The 19,212-nt window shown below is 39.3% G+C and overlaps 1 protein-coding gene across 12 annotated transcripts in view; it reads right to left on the minus strand.

The window, feature by feature from the left end:
* LDB2 (LIM domain binding 2) overlaps positions 1 to 19,212 on the minus strand; it is a 208,206-nt gene that overhangs the window by 116,040 nt on the left and 72,954 nt on the right. The gene's annotated exons all lie outside the window — the stretch shown is intronic.

The following is a 19,212-nucleotide window of genomic DNA, read 5'->3' on the forward strand; positions in this document are numbered from 1 at the left end:
GTAAACCCTGCATTCCAGTCAATTCTGCTCTCTTTAGCTAAAAGAAGCTGTCGGTTTCTTTCTACTATTTGACAATTTCTGTTAAGTGAATAATCAGATAACACAAAAACAGAAGTAACACCTGCTTAGCCTGACATGAGCACAGAGGGGAATGATACCCAGCCTTTACCAGCTGCCCTCTGGTGCCTGTGGAATCACAGCACGGCAATTCCCACCCTGTTAGGCCAATTTTCAATGGACTTCTGTCAGCTGAATGGTTGATAAAAGTCGTCCCGACAACCAAGTACTGCAAAGTGCAAGATACAGAAAACAGAGAATGTATGTAAGCTCAATCTGCCAGAATGACAGACCTTCCTCCTCATTGTCTAGTTTTTTGTTACTGTTTTTGACAGCTAGATATATTCTATTTTCAACAGAGTTCAAAGTCCAGGCCCTATCTATATGGCATTTTTAATTCACATCTACACAAATGCCATGGTATTTCTCTAGGGGAAAAAGTGTAGAAGTTCGTCTTTGTGCCAGCTAATAAAATTATTGTATAATTTATTTAATTACATTCCTTAGCCATATATATATGGATACCTACCAGTTAAAAGACAGATGACAGACGGAGACAAGTGATGCAATCTATAAAGACTGTCACTATTACCTAAAAAGATATGAATGAAAGAGCATACGGAAGTTCTTCAGTCTTTCGAAGGACCTCGCAGGTTACCTCTCCTTTTCAAAATGAGACAGCTATGGATCACTGACAGTTTAACCTCACAAATCCAGTGCACAATTGCCACGTGGTTGAAAAAGCACTGCCCTTTTTTATTCAATGTTTAATTACTCTCAGCCTCTGAGAGGCTTTCTTATCTGTAAGAACTTTGGAAATACAGACCAAAGTTATCCTGCATGCTAAAAATATGCCTAGTGAAAGTAATGGCCATGTTCACGACAAGCTTATTCAGCACCACAGGTTTGTTCTCAGTCTGCCTTGATATTCAAGTCTGCATTCAAATGCAGCAGTGGCACTGCCACTAACCTCACCACATCTCATCTGTGCATGTGGCATCTTCCTCCTCTGCGTGCCTTCGGCAATCCTCCCCTCAACCACATCAGTAACCTCAAGTATCTGTCCCTGACTCTTGTGGAAACTGCCTGTTTAAGACAGGCAGTAAAGGAACCAATCCTACCTGAATTAACATTCACATCTGAGTGGACAATAATAAATTTCTTTGCCAGCTGCATCCTTTAGACCTTTTCTGCTTGTTGAAGTTTATCTTCAGTCACAAATAAGAGCAACAGTCAGCATCTTTATTTAGTGCATGCAATACATTGCACAGTATTACCTTCAGTGCTTTGTTTGTGAATTAAAGAAGAAAAGTCTTGCTCCAAAAAAGTATGTTAGAGCACAGAGTCCCAGAACAACTACTGGCCAAGAATCACTGGGTACAGAAATGTTCACCTACAAGATGATAAAAGTGGCGGAGACAAAATAAATGAGTGCATGGTAATTTTCCTCATAAAAACAAGAGTTTATATGATAAAAGCTGACAAAGACTGTGTGCTGAAAAGGAACCTCTCTTTTCACCACTGATAATGCGATGCAGTCAGATGTGCCGTAGAAGATGAGAATTAACTTGCAAGGTTTTATTACCTTTGATTTTTAGCTCTGTGCTACATAAAATTAATTTGTATTTTGCTGTAGAAAATGCAGGATTAATGATGCCAAAGTGGAAGAGAGACTTCTGGCTCTGCAAGTTCTATGAATTCTTACAACTCAAGCAACACTTACAGCAAAAGAAAAATAACAGCTTTGTGTTGCATGGTGATATATAACTCCCAAGAGGTCCCGTTTAGATCATGGATGTGTTCCAGCTTTTGGTTACAGAGACCTCATTGACTTTGATCTTAAAATCAGATTGGATCTCTTAGAATAATAAGTAACTTGGCTTGGTATTTGGCAATTTTGCTGATCCTGAGAAAACAGCCGTTCCCAAGGTGTTTCAGTGCTTTCACTCCAAAATCAGGCAAAATGTGGCCAAGGTGACAATAGCATAGGAATAATTTAAGTAAATACTAGTAAAAAAAGAAGTGAGCTACAGAAATCATTTTGTAACCAGCCAGCATCTTGTCCAAAGCTTTACAAAGGTTGATCAAAAGAAAACTTTTGATTTTTTAGTGAAAATTCAGGAGTTATAACTCAGAGGATTTGCTTTTTCTTCTTAGCATCTACATACTAGTGCATACTAGAGCGAGAAATTCATCTTGGACTCATTATTCTCATTATTTCAGAGCTTTTAGAATAATACTCATCCAGCTCACTGCATCACCTTTCACCAGAGTTAATACCTCAGAGCCCTCAAGAATGACATAAAGAAAAAATCCATCTTGATGTTTACTTAAAACACAATGGCTTGCGGAGGACCAAGGTTTTGCTGAGGTTCTTTGCACATCTGTTATAAGCCAAATATTCAGCCTCAAGTACATCTTAGAAATGACACAGAAAATAATTGTTTGAGATTTGTTCTTCTCTAAGCTCCTTCCACATTGCCTACCCATCAGAATCCCTCACTCTTCCTGTATCAGTGAGTGCTCCTTGGTGTCCCATGCCCTGTAGAAGAACCCCACTGGCTATGGGAAGAGGGCCACAAGTAGCTAGTAGTAGAGACTGGAGGAGCTCAGGTGTCCAAACATTGCAGACATGACAAGGTAAAAATAGGTGACATTTAGATTGGATATAAGGCAAAAATTGTTTTTATGATAAGGGTATGGGAGCACTGGCACAGGTTGCCAAGAGAGGCAGTGGCTGCCCTATCTCTAGAGACATAAAAGGTCAAGCTGGAAGGGGCTCTGAACAGCTGATCCAGCTGTGGGTATCCCTGTTCACTGCAAGGGACTTGGACTACACGGCCTTTAAGGGTCCCTTCCATCTCACATGATTCTCTGATAAAGCTGCTCCCAACTGAATTTTGTGTCATATTTGTAAATTGAGACATTTTCTTGGACTCTAAAATGTGGCATCTTTCTAAATCCAAATGAAGATTTCCTACCTACAGAAACGTAATAGAGATGAGTGCCTGTGTCCCTTTGAACTTCAATAGCAGTTTCGCCAAATTTCAAAAGAAATCAAGTGATCTTCAGGCTCAGCATAGGAAAGCACTGCTGTTTGGATACAGAAGGATGGGCTTAACTGAATCATGTAGGAGGTTTCTTTCTTTGACAAAAATTAGAAAAACAAACAAACAAAAACATCCTCCATAAAACTAGACACATGCAGTCACCTTTTAACAGATGGCTCTGCTGGGTGGGATGACATCGTGAAGTGGTGCTTCCAAAGCATTTCAAGGATCCGTGTAGCTGTAAGTGTGAAAGCGGGTGGGGAGAGGAAGAAAGATTCACAAAGAAGTTCCTGAACAGGAAAACCTGCAGGGTGCTTCCATACAGCTCAGCTTCTCCTCTATATGGGAATTAGGCAGCCCCAGATGCTGCACAGAGGCACTCTGGGGTGTCTGTGTGACACATCTTTGGAGTTGCCCAGGGTGATGCAGCAGGCCAAGCCTCTCCTGCCCTTTCCCACTTTCATGTTCTCACACTATGCACAAGGTCAGGATGCGAAAGCATGTGAGCAAGCTGGGTACTCAACCACCACTTAAGGACAAAGAAGAACAGACTATTTAAGATGTCACAATAAGCAACAGCAAAGAAGGACTTTGCAAAACCACTACCTCCCCCAATCCATCTTTTGCTTTAGGCAGAAAATTGGACTTTCCTCCTTGGCAGCATGTCTAGAGCACTGGGTGGAGGACTCTGGTGAGCAATACCTTCAGCAAAGTGTCTTATGACCTTTCAGCCATCCTAATTTTCATTGCACTCTTGGCAATGGATAATATTGGGTTCATTTCAAATAAAAGGATGCTCTCATGTGGTCTGTGGGAAAACAAATAAGAGCTTGAGTCACTCCTGACATGTCTTGAGGAATTCAAGGCATCAGATTTAATAGTCTATATTAAATGCATTATCCCTGACATAACTTCTGGCAGTTCTGAAGCGCCTGAGAAAATACTGTGGATTGGAAACTTGAAAAAGATCGTCTTTAGTGCCACTGCAATTGTAAATAGTAATGATGGCAGACAGATGAAAGCTTCTGTGCTGTTTTGAAAGAGAAATACATTACAGAAATCATAAAAGCATCTTCAGTGACAGCAAAGGAATCTATACAAAAGCACCGTAAGAATAAACAGGATATTAGCTGAGATTCATTATTACTATCTTTGTAGATGTCTATATTTAAGCTTGTTCAGAAATAGGATAAAACTGACTGTTGCTATTCTCAGTAAGCACCAGGCATCTACGATCTCAAACAGAAAGTTAGATTTCATCTGGAGGAAGAGAAAGAAGAAAATGCAACTTTTAAAAAAGGTTTCCACTCATCTAAGTCTGTCAACAGTTTTTAGCAGTGCCACAAAACAAGTCTGAGCTACATTTGAAATATCAAGGAAAGGAAGAAACTTTCCTTTCAGGATGTGTAACCGTTCTCCTATCATTCAAGGAAACTACTATACTTTGTCTCACATCATCCAAGGAAACTTTTGCATGTTTTGTTAAAAGATTCTTGTGTTATCTGCCATCTCTGCAACATGAACTACATCTCTGCCAAGTTTGGAAAATATGTGAGGAATTAAAAAGTTGGTATCTGTTGTTCTACCTTACAATTTTAACAAAGTTAGGAGGGAAGAAAATGTCCCATGCTCTCAATTTGTATTGAAGCAGGCAGTTCTTGCCATTTATGTAGCAATGGGCAAAACTCATCCAAATACAGGCAACTAAGTATTGGCATAAATTAAAATACAATAATAGAGATAAGAAAATGGAAAAAGAGAGCGACAGTTTATCCAAAGGGAATCTGAGATGGAGCTGCTTACTTCAGTCCGGAAAGTACAAAACTGTGTTGAATTTACAAGTCAATATTGTAAAGGTGAGCGCTGTGGCTCTGCCATGAATTAATGAGCAGATTGTTTTTCTTAGAAAGATGCAGAGCTGGCTGGGCACTAGTTTAACAAGGTAATTATCAAATGAAAGAGAACCGTTGTACTGCTGTGAACCTGCACAAAGACTCCTATAATTACTGTTGTTGTGGCCTATCTTTGTTTTAAAAGAACCACGTATTTCAATATTTTTGCATAAGGTATGTTCAGCAATGATGCCCGAAATAGTAGATTTACTCATATGTAATCAATCAAATACTATCTTTCCTAGACTGCTTTTTGAATAGGAAGGCTCTATATGCATGACATTTCACCAAGTCTGTTGTACATGTAACACTGGAACATTAATAATTACGTTATGAAAAGAAAAAGTTAACGCTTCACGAATAAGTTTCATAAATGGTGAGACTGAATACACAGCACAGTGCTGTTTTAAAGATAATTCTTTCTCTCAAATGGCTGTAGACAATGGCAACCCCGTGTATATGGGCTTGAGAAGATTACATGAACGCCAGTAGAAGTGACAGTAAGCACTCTCTGTATCTGAAAAATCTCCTCTTTCCCCCTTGGTATCATCGCTGCACAGGTTGAGACACATGAGTATGAATCAAAAGCAGCTTTTCCCAAGCACTGTGAACTTGAAATTTTTATAATTAGTTTACTGGGATGTTATTTTCTCATTGCATCATTCATAACTAAACTGACTCGAAGTATCACACGGTGGATATTTCAAAAACTAAAATATAAAGTAAAATAGTAATAAAAATTAGACATAACTATGACTGTACAAAGAAAAAAAGAAAGACAAGAGCTGAAGAGCTGGCAACCGTGAGAATGAAAATCAGATGATGTGCACACTAAAAGCTGAATATGCTACGTGTGCTATCATAACACAATGGTCTGATTCAGAATTCCAGCTGTATTTTTTTTCCTAAGATTTAAACCATTTTAGAATTTCATGGCAAAGGACTCATGGTTGTTCCTTTCAATCCTGCTTTCACTCCAAATTCAAAGCAAGCAGAAGAAATACACTTTATATCCTATCAACAGGTCTAAAGAAATGTTCCACGTTCTGTTGAGTCAATGTATCAGTTTCAGAGGGACAAATTATAAAAGCTGTTAAATTGCAATAACCCTGATTCAAAAAAGTGATGGAAGTGGAATACTTAATTAGAAAAACACAAAAGCCATAAAACTCTCACATGTCAATATTACCTCATTACAGCCTTGCTTAAAAATGGCTTTAGCATGCTCCTATAAATAAAAACTACAAATATTTTATTGTCTCTGTGTACTAACTAGCAGTTTCAGTAGACTCTAACGTCTGTAAACAGTGTTACAACTTAAACAGAACTGAATGTCTACCTCATGCTCCACTGTATATACAAGCAAAGTCAAGTACTGGCATTGTCTTCCTTTCTAGATAAGGCTGGGTCAGTGGCAGTTCTGTAGTGACAGAAGCAAGATGCACTAGAGATGGCAAGATACAGAGCATGCTCTATTCCATGTGCTTGTGTCACAGCTTTCACTGAGCACTTCCACTCAGAATTGATGCTGCACTAGTAAATGTGGTCCCCATGGACATTGCTTTCATTCTAAATACTTCCACTACTGCAGTGCAGCTGAGCTGACAAACATACAGAGCAAGATGACCAGGTCAGCACTCCTCAGTTCAGGATAGCAGTGACTTGCCAAAGAGTGGCAGGCATTGATCCTAATTCCTGTAGTTGCAGCCAAAACTTCACTGAGAGCTAATGTTGTACTGCAGTGTGCTCAGGTGCCAGGGGATGTGCAAATGGAAGCTGACAGCACAATCTCAATCCTACTTCCTTGTGCATCTGTTTTGCAGTAATGCAGACTGTAACTACATGATCACACATATTTGCAGAAATGAATTTAGTAATACAGGAATTTTCCACAATTTAGATTTATGTGTGCATTTCTACGCTCGAGAGGCATGTACTGGTTTATTAATACTAACTTGAAGTCACAGCAGTCCATAATATTTTTCTGGCATTTTGGTTACATTATTTTGAAAAAGTTAATGCCAAAAGTAGTTAAATTTATATCTCTTATAGCTGAGTTCTACACTGTAGAATCACAACATCAGATTCTAAATACGATTTGTATCTTTGTTATTTTTGAACAAAATTGATGGGGGAAAAGAAACTTCAGAAGATGGCATTTAGGGCATGATCCCATTTGCTGAGTGATAGGGTTTCCCCATGGCACCCCAGGTCTGTCAGTTGTGGCCAACTGCTTGACCTAGCATGGAGAAGTAGCTTTGAAGCAGAAAACCCAGTGACAGCAGAGCCTGGATCCTCACGTGCAGCAGGGAGCACCAGCAGCACCAGAGAAGCAGACATAGCTGAAGAGCAAGGCTGCAGACCTGACCAAGGCTACAAGTGACTTCACAAAGAGGGCTGGAGGCAGCTTGATCATTAGTCTACCTTCACAGCTCTAAAAGAAGAAAATTAAACAGGTGTTTGGGGAAGAGGAATTGCCAGCAAAGCAGAGAAGAGCATTACTTCAGCAAGAAGCACAGAACTGGAAATGTAGAACAGACACCTCCCATAACTAGCATGCTTCTTTTAAAAGCACAGGAGAAGAGAGAAGGGTTACTGACTACAAATTACAGCAAAAGTTAAAAATAAACAAAAAAAACCCCACATACCCAAAGCCACCTTTATTACCTACAGAGCCAGACACGGCATCTGGCAGGACGCCTAATGAACGTATTATCACAAAAGGAGTAGTCCTCATAAGGCCAAATTCACACTCACGTTTTGGCTCAGTTGAGAAGGGCTGTTCTGAAGGCACTATCCAAATCATCCCATTTTCCATGTCTTGCTCTGCTCTGCAGAGCGATCTCTGAGCTCACTAACTGAATGCTTGCACAAGGGAGGAATCAGATGGTCTCCACAAGCGCACCTAATGCACACCAGCCATTAACAGGCATTTGGTTCACTCAGCTGGACTGGATCTAGTCCAAAGGGAACCTCTGCAAAACATGTTCGGCGTGGACACCGTGTTGTCAACACCAGCTGGTTTGCTCTACAGATCTTCACCTACTGCGCAGCACTTCTTATTAATGCAGATACAGCCTCCAGCTACTAGCACACAGATTGCAGCCTTGAATCAACAAGCTGCTCCTCCGTGTGCTGACAGCATGGCCTCTGCCTTGCTCGAGTGGTTGGAGGTGCTGAATCACTGGGTTGGAATGCCTGGTCCAGAATTTTCCCTTCCGCTTGCTCAAATACCTTTCCTCCAACATAATGCAGCTTTCAAGTTGTACACAAGTTCACATCAGGGGCTGAGCATGTTTTAATGAGCTGACTCAAACCCTTCCTTCAGTATAATGTATCCTCTAGTTTCATTTTCAGTCTAAATCTAATCCATTCAACTAATTTAGTTGTACGTGCATGATGAAGAAAAGCAGAATAATGAATAGAAGCAGTCTGGAAAGGACAGATGCTCCTTTGTTTTCCAACTTGATAAATATTTGTTTGGTGCAAGGCCACATTTTGGTACAGCATCTTTGGACTGAAATTTCTCTTTTTCCTCTCTTTTCCTCTCCTCTCCTCTCCTTCCCTTTTTTTTTTTTTTTTTTTTAATTAAATAGTCATGATCTAGAGCATCCCTTTGGATTACAGCATTTGATGCACAGCCAGCCATGCATGTGCAACCGCCCCTGAGAGCCAGGCCTTAGCAGAAAAACTGGTGTGCATACGATCTTGAAACAAAAATAGCTGTCAAATCGAAGCTAATTTCCCACGGAAGGCGGCACTGATCCTCGGTTAGGGCTTACCAAGCCAGTCTGAGATCAGAATTGTTTAAAAAAAAAATCTAAGGACATTTTAGAGAAGTGTATTTTTAATCTCTGTAATCTCATTTAATAGTGGATGAACTGATTTTCCTTATGGCAAGAGAGGAACAACCATAGACAGCAACAGCTTCTGAGTGTGAAAAAAGTTTACCAGTCTGTGAGCAACTCAAAGAGGGAGGAAACAGAACCAGTTACACAGCAGGCTGTGTAATCACATGTGCCACCAAATATGTGCTATTTAATGCTCCTTCGACCAGGGTTTCATTTTACCTCATTTTAGTGAATTAAATCATGTACTACAAAGGAATTTAGATCTGAATGAAAGGAACAAGATTGATATCAGGATGAAAAGTAATGCCCTATTAATTCAGGTCCAGACATTAAAGAAAAAAATAAAATTGAATTACACAGTATTCTAATATTTCTGGACTAGATAAAATTATATGTAAAAGCCTTTTTTTTTTTCTTTTTTTTTTTCTTTCTTTTTTTCATAGCCAAATGGAGATGGAAGCAGTAATGGATTTTTAAAAGATACAACAAAATAGTCAACACCTACTTCCAGGCACCCTGGGAATTGAATGGCTGATGTTGATACTGGAGCTGGTGCTGTACAGCCACCTACTCATGCTTCTCACTATGTGCATAGAGTTATCTCCTCAATAGCCAAGACATCTCTGGTGCATAAGAGCTAGCCTTTACTTCTTTTCCAGGCTTTACCGTACACAATACATCACGGTAACAACCTTCACTTTCAATGACATGGAGCCAAGATTCCTCAAAAAGAGCAGCTCCAGAATACTAGGCCTAGATTAGCACCTTTTTCTGTGCAAGAGCTGGATACCAAACTGTCCTTCAGAGGATGGGACATTCTTAGGTCAGTAGGAGAATAGTTTAACCCCACGAAAACTAAGCAATATCACACATCTCGAACATTCTATTCAAATCCAATAGATATTCCTACAAAGTGATGCAAACTTTTAACAGTCTCTATCTACCAGCTGAATTTTTCTAAAAAAATTCTAACAAATCTGTCAACAGAATATACTTTTCTGAGAAAGCAAGGGGAGAAGAAACAAGAAATGGAAGGCACTGCTTGCACTGCTATATGCACCAGAATGGACTTAAATACTGTGGTATAAAACTTGTATGGATTAGTATAGTGGAATAGCAAAATGTCAGCAACATTTTAAAGGTAATATAATTTGGAATGCAGAATTCAATATGATAAAGAACGATAGCCACTGTATAATATCTCAGACTTCTCATACACAGCAGACTTTAACAAAAATTCATGACTACATTAATTCAAGAAAACTTCCAATTTGGAATTGGGAACAGTATCTCAGTGTCCAGAATCAGCTTTTGGCTCTATTTCTACTAATCGTGGCGCTGCAGCTGACCCAGTTTAAATGCATTTCTATAAAGATCCCATAATTTTTGGTGATGTTGCATATTGTATTCTCCTAAACCATTAAAAAATACAGCACTACGGTAAGTACCTACTTCCTAAAAATAAGGTGCCTCAAGTGGAACAGCACTACTGCATCACTGAAATACAACGTAGAAGATTTACTGGAAGTTTCATTTATGTGGTAAACACAAACACATGCACGTTTGTAATGAGAAACCCAGTGCTGCATTAGGATGCATGTTTGGATATTTGACTGTGATCGGTTTGAGTGTATACATTTCTGCAGGATTAAATTTATGAGTAGCATTCAAACTTTGTGGTGAACTTTTAATTATCTGAGCTTAAAGAAAGATCATCAGTGCCTAAAAGCCTTGCCCTGCTAATGCCCTACAGCCATGCAACTGCACTACCCACAGTGTTACGTGTATGAGCACAACGTAGGAGTTTCTAAATATTACAGTTACCATAACATGCATAAAGCTCCCAGAGCTTTAGGGTAGAGCTTTAGTATCAGTAGGACTGATACTGTGATTCATCTGCACCTGAGGATTCAAAATGGGGGGAAAAAAGGCCTCATGAACCTCTGTTCAGTTATTCAATGCTCTGCAAAAAAATAAAAATAAAAAATCACTTCTAACACCTTCAGGCAATGGGCATGCTCCAATGTATTACAGTGAATAGCAGCTATAGCTAAAGCTACTGTGCTTAGTTAAATGGTCTCCATGGTCCAGAAAGAAGATAAAAATATGAAAGTATGCAATGCTATCAGATAAAACAAAAAACAGAGGAGAAAAAGTTTGTACTGCTAAGGGAAAAAGCACAGTTCTAAAGGAGGATAAATATTTAGACAGTCTTGTTTCTTACAGGAACTCTGTAGGTACATTACAATATTCTTCTGTAAGTACCTATTAACTAACCAACTAAAAAGTCACCAACTATTTTTAAAAACTAAAGTAATAACAACTGAACCTTGTCAATTTCATATAAAAACATTTTAAAAACATGCATGTTTTTGCAATTTTTAGAAAAAGTTAACCTATATTTAATGCACCAGTGCCATTTGAAGGTATACACCGAGCTGCCTGCCAGTTATTCAGCAAAACTCAAAAAGTACTGACCAATTCTTCACAACTGCCTCTCTCACTATGCAAATAGAAAAGTTGTTCAGTATTTTGATGTAAAATATACCAATTTCAACATTTTGTATGGATTTCCAGCCTTTTATAAGCATTGTCTCCAGCAGAGAGAACGACCTGAACGCTACATAGTTTGGACCAAACAGGTGAACAAAAGCTAAGCACAACAAAGGGTTTATTTATATTGGGCAAGAAAAAAACTCATTAATCACTGTGATTTTCTCATGACAATTTTGCCTTTACTCCTGCTCTCTGAATGGACCCTAGTTTCCTACAACGTATGGTGTCAGATTATGTTATGATTTCTCCCAAAGAAGCCTGATAACTTAATCTGTTTATACAACAACATAATCAATCTGACTGACTGGAATTTTCATATGTCATTGCAATTGGAGGCTATATACAATTGTGAAATATTCACATCAGGAGTTCAGCATTTCCCTTCCACCAGGTCTGGACCACTGGTTTGTATAACATGCCTAGCAACAAGCAAAAGAGGTTCAGGACACCCACTGTACGGTATGTGAAACCAGAGTTGTCATCAGTGGTTGATAGGAGAGTTTTCATGACAAACCTTTCCCCATGAAAGGGGAAAGTACTCCGGTTTCCCCAGAGTACTGACATGAGGTTGTGTCTGTACACACAGTGCCTGTGCACACACAGCTGTACTGTCACTGCAAATAAGTGCTTTTGGACTTTAAAGGTATTGATAACTCAGAGCACAGGAACATTGTGATAACTAATGAGGCTGCAGTGGGTAGAGGTGAAGGTCTGTTTCAGACCTGCTCGTCGCAAATCAGCAAATGGAAGGAATTGTTCCTTCAGTGCCTGTCAGCAATATGTAGAAAAAGAAAAATGCCTGTTACGAAAGAAATCAGTGGAAGATTCATGTGGGAAGTCTTGCATAGCTAGCAGTATTAGAAAAACATTATTCATATTGCTACAAATGAGGAATAGCAGGGTGTTGTTAATGACAAAAAGTTTAGCACCCAAGATGAGAAAATAATTTCAGAGCTTGTTATGAGGGCTGGGATGCAGCTGAAGAGCAGTGCCCATGGGGTGATGCAGAGCCCAGCTCAGCCCCTGGGCGGCTGAAGGCTCTGCAGCCCCCCTGGGGCATCTCTTCTGCTCCTCATCAGTAGGAACTAATATCTGCATGAAGATATTCCTTCTCATTCTACAGATCTTGATATCCTATACAGATATTCTCATCTACAGGTCCTGAATGACATGAAGAGGTGCATGGAGATCTCTTGCTGAGCATCTCTTCTGCTCCTCATCAGTAGGAACTAACATCTCCATGCATCTCTTCATGCAAATTAAAGTCAGAATATCTTCTCCTGCTCATCCTGGATATGGAAACAGGCTGCTTGGGTTTCTTTTACAGGTGCTGTCACTATGTCTCATTTTCTCCTCACTCTTTTCCCCATGTCTTCTCTTTTGCAGACGGAACAACTCCAGTTCTTTCACTTTGCTTAGTAAATTTCATTTTCAAGACTTCTATTTTTCTCTTGACACTCTCCAATCAGACAACATGTTTCTGTATGAATGCCATCCAAAACATGCATTCAAGAAAGACAAAGAAAAGACATACCCAGTTGGAGAGATACAGTTGGAGTTTCAAAATACAGTATTTTCCAAAGCTCAACTGGCTGGGACAGATTATGGAGAAAAAGTATGCATGAGCTTAAGAGTCTGTTAAACATATTTGATAAGATACCCCAAAGCTGTAACTGTACTGTGAGAGAGACAACAACTTTGGCTAAATAAGAAGTTGAAAAAATGAAGACAATAATTAAGAGGAAAAAAAGCCCAATAATTAGGATGAGTACAGAAAGAAAAAGCAAACAGAAAAAAACCACAATGTACTCTAAAACATAAAATATTACAATGGGATGCTGGAGATGGCAATGAAAAAAACTATGACTGCATGAATGATTAAAAAATAGCTTTTTAAAATTATACTAAAAAAATTACTTCACTTGGAAACAGGAATTGTGTTAATGGCAAATAAAAAGCCTTTTTGTACTACTTTTTGAAAGAACATTGATCTTGAGATGACAAGTGCCTCCTAGTCCATCAGCAACTAAGTAGAATCTTAAACAGCATCTCTTTGGAGAAAATATTTTATGATTAGCAGTTCTAAGAGATTCTTTTGCATGTTTTTATCTGATGCTATTTTCAAAAAGAAAAGAATTACTGAGGTAACTAAAAAAAAAATACTACTGTTGTGCTGATATTGAAGAAGAAACACTAGACAGCAAGGTAATGGTGTAGTGTAATGCAGTTACTACCTTGATATCAATCCAGACAAAATAGATAAAAAATTGTACATGATTGCACTAACAAAGATTGAAGTGAAAGGAATATAATTAATGTCAGTCAACATGGTTTTATGTAAAATAGGTCTTGTAAAACAGATACGATTTTTTTCTTTGATGAGCTCACAGAAGTTTAGGTGACAAGTACACAAGGCTAATATACTTTAACACTTGTGACGTATTTGACTTATTAGAGCATTACATTACATCATGAACAAAAATAAATAATACGCAGAGCACATGTAGATTGGATTGAGAAATGCTTAAACATCAATTTTAAGAAGCAGTTATCAATTAGAGATCATTAATTGGGAAGGTGAGTGTATTAGTAGTGATCCACCGGCACTTGTGGATATGCAAGACTCAATTTTAACAATTTTTTCATCTGCATCCTGAAATGAATCTCAAAAGTGCTGCAAACAAACTGAAGATAAAACTAAAAGAAGAGAAGGCTGGGACACACAGATCGAGCCAAGGCAGTCACACAGAATAATCTGTCTCGCTTACTAAGCTAGGTCAATTTACTGTGTTGTACCTGAATGCTTAAATCATGTTTAATGACTGGGATTTCTCTGGAAAAAAAAAAAAGTAAAAGAAGGAGCATGTACCTGGAAAAACTACAACCTGTTTCTCTCAGCAACTTTAATTTTCTCTGTAAGAGTTATGAGAGAGAAGCCAGTCGACAAGTTTATAGAAACCCAGGGTGATAATGTGCCATGCTAGCTTCTCCAAACAATCTTTTTGACAAAAGCTAAGCAAGTGCGTAATGTGCGGTGAACTTTCACTACTTATTCCCAAACTATTCCCTGTGTGTAAGAAAAGCCCACTAGATGTAGGTTTCTGCAGTTACATCACCAGAAGTTATCCAGCAACAGTCTTCAAGCTGCCCATATATCATGCATTACAGGCAGTGACAAATGTAGAATGGATTTGTTGCAGCTCACTTGCTGAGTATTCAGTAATCTGTAGTAAAGTCTAAGGTGTGCCTATGTGATATATTCCTCAGACACAGTGGGAAACCCAGATGAGCACCTTAAAGCCAAAGATGTCACCATTTGGCCCCAAGTTTGTTGTGCTTCGAAACTCCACTTCTAGCTTTCCAGTTATGAATAGTCAAGAAATGAAGTAAAATCAAGGGCATGTGCATCAAATAGGAAAAATGAGCACTTAGGGCACAATATGATAAGCATGTTATTGTACATTCCAAATCCAAACTGCAGTAGCAATTATAACACAAAACACATATTCAATTCTCATCTACAGATCCTGAATGACATCACAACTGAAAATACTGTTTTTCTAGGAATACACGGAGCAAAAGAACTCAGATCATTCCTTCTGAAATTTCTGCTGTGTAACAATTTGCAATGGAATACAAAATTTGGTGACGGAAACCCACAAAAACTGCTTGAAATGCACAATACATTCTGTACCTATAGGCTTAAGTAAATCCTTTGGAAGACCCCATCATAGCTACCATACATGAATTTTTTTTCAGCTACAAAAATGATAACTTGTGCTTTTGCTTCTTTGCAGCACAGAGCTTCTCCACAAACAGCCTGCAGTGAATAGAGCAGGAACAAGCTCTAATCTTCTGTACAGTGGCAGCTATGTGCATTATGCGTTACAGTGTCACTCTGCTGTGAAAGAGTTAACTTCCTAGCTTCTATTCTCTGCAGTGCTGCATCAACACTGCACATTATTCTTACTGAGCATGCTTCATCTTTTCTGTCTCCACAGTCTTGGGCTGTCAATCAGCTGTCAGTCCCGACCACATCAGCACAGTGCGCATCACCAGGCTGTCAGCACAGCAGCTGATGAGACTCTGCTAAGAGCTGTCAATCAAACTTGTTTCTCTTATCTGTTCTGGAAATATTTTGTCTCTAAGAAACAAAGAACCTGGGCAACAATGGATCAGAGTCTAGTATTTACTCTGGCTCAGGGATAGGAGGCTCTTAACGGGAAACGAATATGTTTTATCCACAACCAGGAAAAAAAAATCTGCTACATTAGGCATATTCTCTTTTTTTTTTTTTTTTTTCCTCTTTTCCTGTTTTCTTTTTTTTGTTTGTTTGTTTAAATTCTATTTAAGTCTTGACCCAGTAAACCAGAGCAAAATAAATCAATGCAAATTTCTTTTTGCTCTCCCTGAAATGAATTTCACAGGTTTGCTACTTAAGTTTCTGTTGAATATAATTCAATTCAGCTTAAAACAGATCTCTTTGGAATCTTTTCCTGTCTTTAGGCATCGGAATGTGTGATCTTTTTGCTTCACTGTAGCCAAAAAGCTAGACTGAGGGAAACGCGTATCAGTTGCACCTTTTTCACAGTAAAACATATCTTTATTTTCAGAAGAGTTTCCCATTAAAACTCAATTTCAAGATAGAATTTAATAACATATCAGTAGAGTTCATAGAATAGCTCATGGAAGCAGGAGAAAAATAGACATTTTCAGCGGCTGTTTGAAAGAAGATGGTATCTTCTTTCTGGAATGCTGTATAGCGGAGGAGGAATCAGAGAGGGCAAAGTCGTTCAGAAATAAAATTCTGAAGAAAGACAAAAGGAACTGCAAAGATGGGCACAGCGGGGATTTCAGGTCTGACACAGAAGTTTTGCATGAAAACTTGAGCTGGGCTTTCAAGTGCACACCTATACAAGGCAGGATTACGTTCTGTAAAGATAACTGCTAGGTCTACCAAACCTGGCAATCAAATTAATTAGCACTGGTGGATCATTGACCTAACAGACTTCTACTCTTCCCAGGGCATAAGGAAGACTCCTTACATGCTGCGCCATACAGATACACAGGCATATTTAAAGCTATCTTGAGTTATCAGTACATAGTGCTCTCTGGTGCAAAGTAAAGTAAACATAACCCAGTGACTTAAAATCCCTACTTTGACCCAAATCCATTTTCCTCTACAAACTGAAGAACTATAGGCTGATACTTGAGGAGAAATCTTGCAGACCCCAAAGCAAGACCAGAAAAGGGCAGACAATTGCTTTTCTCAGCATAGAGAGGGGCGCTATAAAACATGGTAATTGAAAGGCAAGCCTAAAAATACATCATGATTTTCATAAAGCCTCAGTCTGGGGCCATGAAATTTAAAAAGTAGCTTATTTTCCTGACACAAAAAAAAAAAAGAAAAAAAAGAACAAAGAAAAGAAGTGTTTACAAGTCGGGGTTTCTTGGACAAAAGCATATGTTCAACATTAAAATGGAGGCAAGGAAAAGTAGTGTTGTTTTAAAATCTTGTAACATTATACAGTGATTTACAGTCACGATTTGCATGCTCAGAAGATGGCTTTAGGATCAAGCAGTCCAGGTATGAGCAGAGTGCAGAGAGATTCAACCCTGGCCCAGAGCAGCTGTGATAGGAAACCCATAGAATATGTGTAAAAGAAACATTTAACACAAGCAGGTAAAAAGAAGACTCTGGAGGGGCAAGGGGACAGCAGGGGAGACAGGAGACAAGCAGAAGGGACTGCAGCTTCTCAGTCTCCCACAACATCCTTTGGGAGCTTTGGAGATAGAAGCTGGGAGCAGAGGGAGAGCACCTCATGCTCCTCCTCCTCTGTCTGCCTCAGGCAGTATCTGGACATTACCTTACAACAAGGATAATAGGACTGGGAATTGCCATGACCTATAAAGAAAAAACAACTGTGGCTATGGACAATGAACAACTATTTGTCCTTCCCTCATATATTTCCTCTTTCCCCAAAAAACTTTTTATTTTGTTGGAATTTTTTCACTCTAGGAGAAACTAAGTTCCCAAAAGCAGGAAACCATTGCCCATTTGGAAAGAAAATGAGGTGTCAGCCACAACTGATGTCAGAGACGTAAGCAAATACCTCACAGATTGAAGCAAGACAAAGGAAGGCAATTTTGATCTGAATCCCGGAGCAAAGGCAAGGGGTCAGTATCTTTCATCAATTTCAACTCTATAAATGACTTCTCAAAGGATGCCTATTTCTCTTTCCTGGGGCCTAATCTTGGTTCCTTCCATTACTTTTTGTGCCTTCAAGAGTATGAATCAACAATTTGTCTTCTCTCTTCCCCCACAGCCAGCTCCGATGCTTTTAATACCCTCTAAATACAAAAAGGAGTGTGTGCTGGCATGAGGAGGCAGGAGTCTCACTGAGGATGGAGGGCCAGCAGACCAGGCACTTCTTTCATCTCACTCAAAACCCCATGTATGGAGCAGCGGCTCAGTACGTCCCACCAAATCTAACATGAATCACAGCTTACTGGACAGCAATTTCACTCTTCATGGAGTAAAGTTGATAGTTGGCATTACTGATGTGGGGAGGAGCTGAGACCCTCCATGCTCACAATGTAGCCTGTGCACGGTTTGGGTGAGTAAATGGAGACTACCAGGCTGCGGTGCTAAGCAAGGGCTTGCTGCAGGTGGAAGCTATCATCAGCCCATATTTGTGCCTAAAGAGGTACAGCTCTGGTCTCAGCTCCCAGACACATTTCAGGACATGAAATTTCCCTGGTGCTAGGAAACCCTCAAACACAGCATTCACTCTGCACCCTCTTTGGCCCTGGAGGTGCGAACAGGACCTTGGCTGGCCTGGCACTCAGCAGCCTTCACCATGGCCTGCTCTTATGGCACAGGAAGGTCCCACACAAGAACCCACAAGCATATTCTTCATACTGTGAAGAAACTGGAATGCTGCTTCTGTCGGAATCAGTAATACTTGTGGTTCAGAACAACATAAATTATTACTAACGAAGGAAGCGTGAATGAATGGAAAGAGCACTATATGCAAAGCTTTAATTGCAGATATTGAGAGTATCAACACCAAACGCTACAACCATTTTTGCAGAGGACAGAAATTAAAACCGGGGGAAAGTAATGTGTACCAGTCACATTAAAAAATGTGTTCACAGTAATGCAATCTTTCAGTTGTGTTTATCAGCGGCAGTACTGCTGAATCTGTGAAAAGAATCACAGTACTGCCCTGTACCAAACTGCCCCGCTTCCAGATAGCACAACCATTATCAAGCATTTGTGATAACTGGGATATTTTACTCTTTGACAAATTCTTTCATAAGTACCACTGTTTTCCAGTAACAGAACTCCCTCTGATCTAACTGGACATTAATTGCTTTTTTGCTGATGTATCTGTGCCTTCTGGACTGATAACACAACTAGCAAATCTGATATCTGACAAGTTGACTCAACCTAATCAGGACAGATCAGCTGTTACCAACGTTGCTATAGGCTGTAATTTGAGGACCTTTACAGACTTATCACTTGCTCTGAAAGACAAGAAACTGTAATTCTGTCAGCAGTAACCCCAGAACATGCAATCAGAGTGGCTGTTATTTTTTCTTCACTTGTCAAATAAATACCTGAGATAATTGATAAAAGGAATTAGAAGTATGCAAGTGATACGCTGACAATCAGTCACTCTCAAGAAAAATAAGAACCTCACAAGATCCAGCGCATTAAGCACAGAGCACAAACTGTCACCGTGAAGCAGGGGTCATTCTGAATGGAGTGAAACAATTGGCAACGCCGTTTCTCAGTGTTTA

This window comes from Tympanuchus pallidicinctus, unplaced genomic scaffold (assembly GCF_026119805.1).
Source record: "Tympanuchus pallidicinctus isolate F22 unplaced genomic scaffold, pur_lepc_1.0 scaffold2, whole genome shotgun sequence".
Classification (NCBI taxonomy): domain Eukaryota; kingdom Metazoa; phylum Chordata; class Aves; order Galliformes; family Phasianidae; genus Tympanuchus; species Tympanuchus pallidicinctus.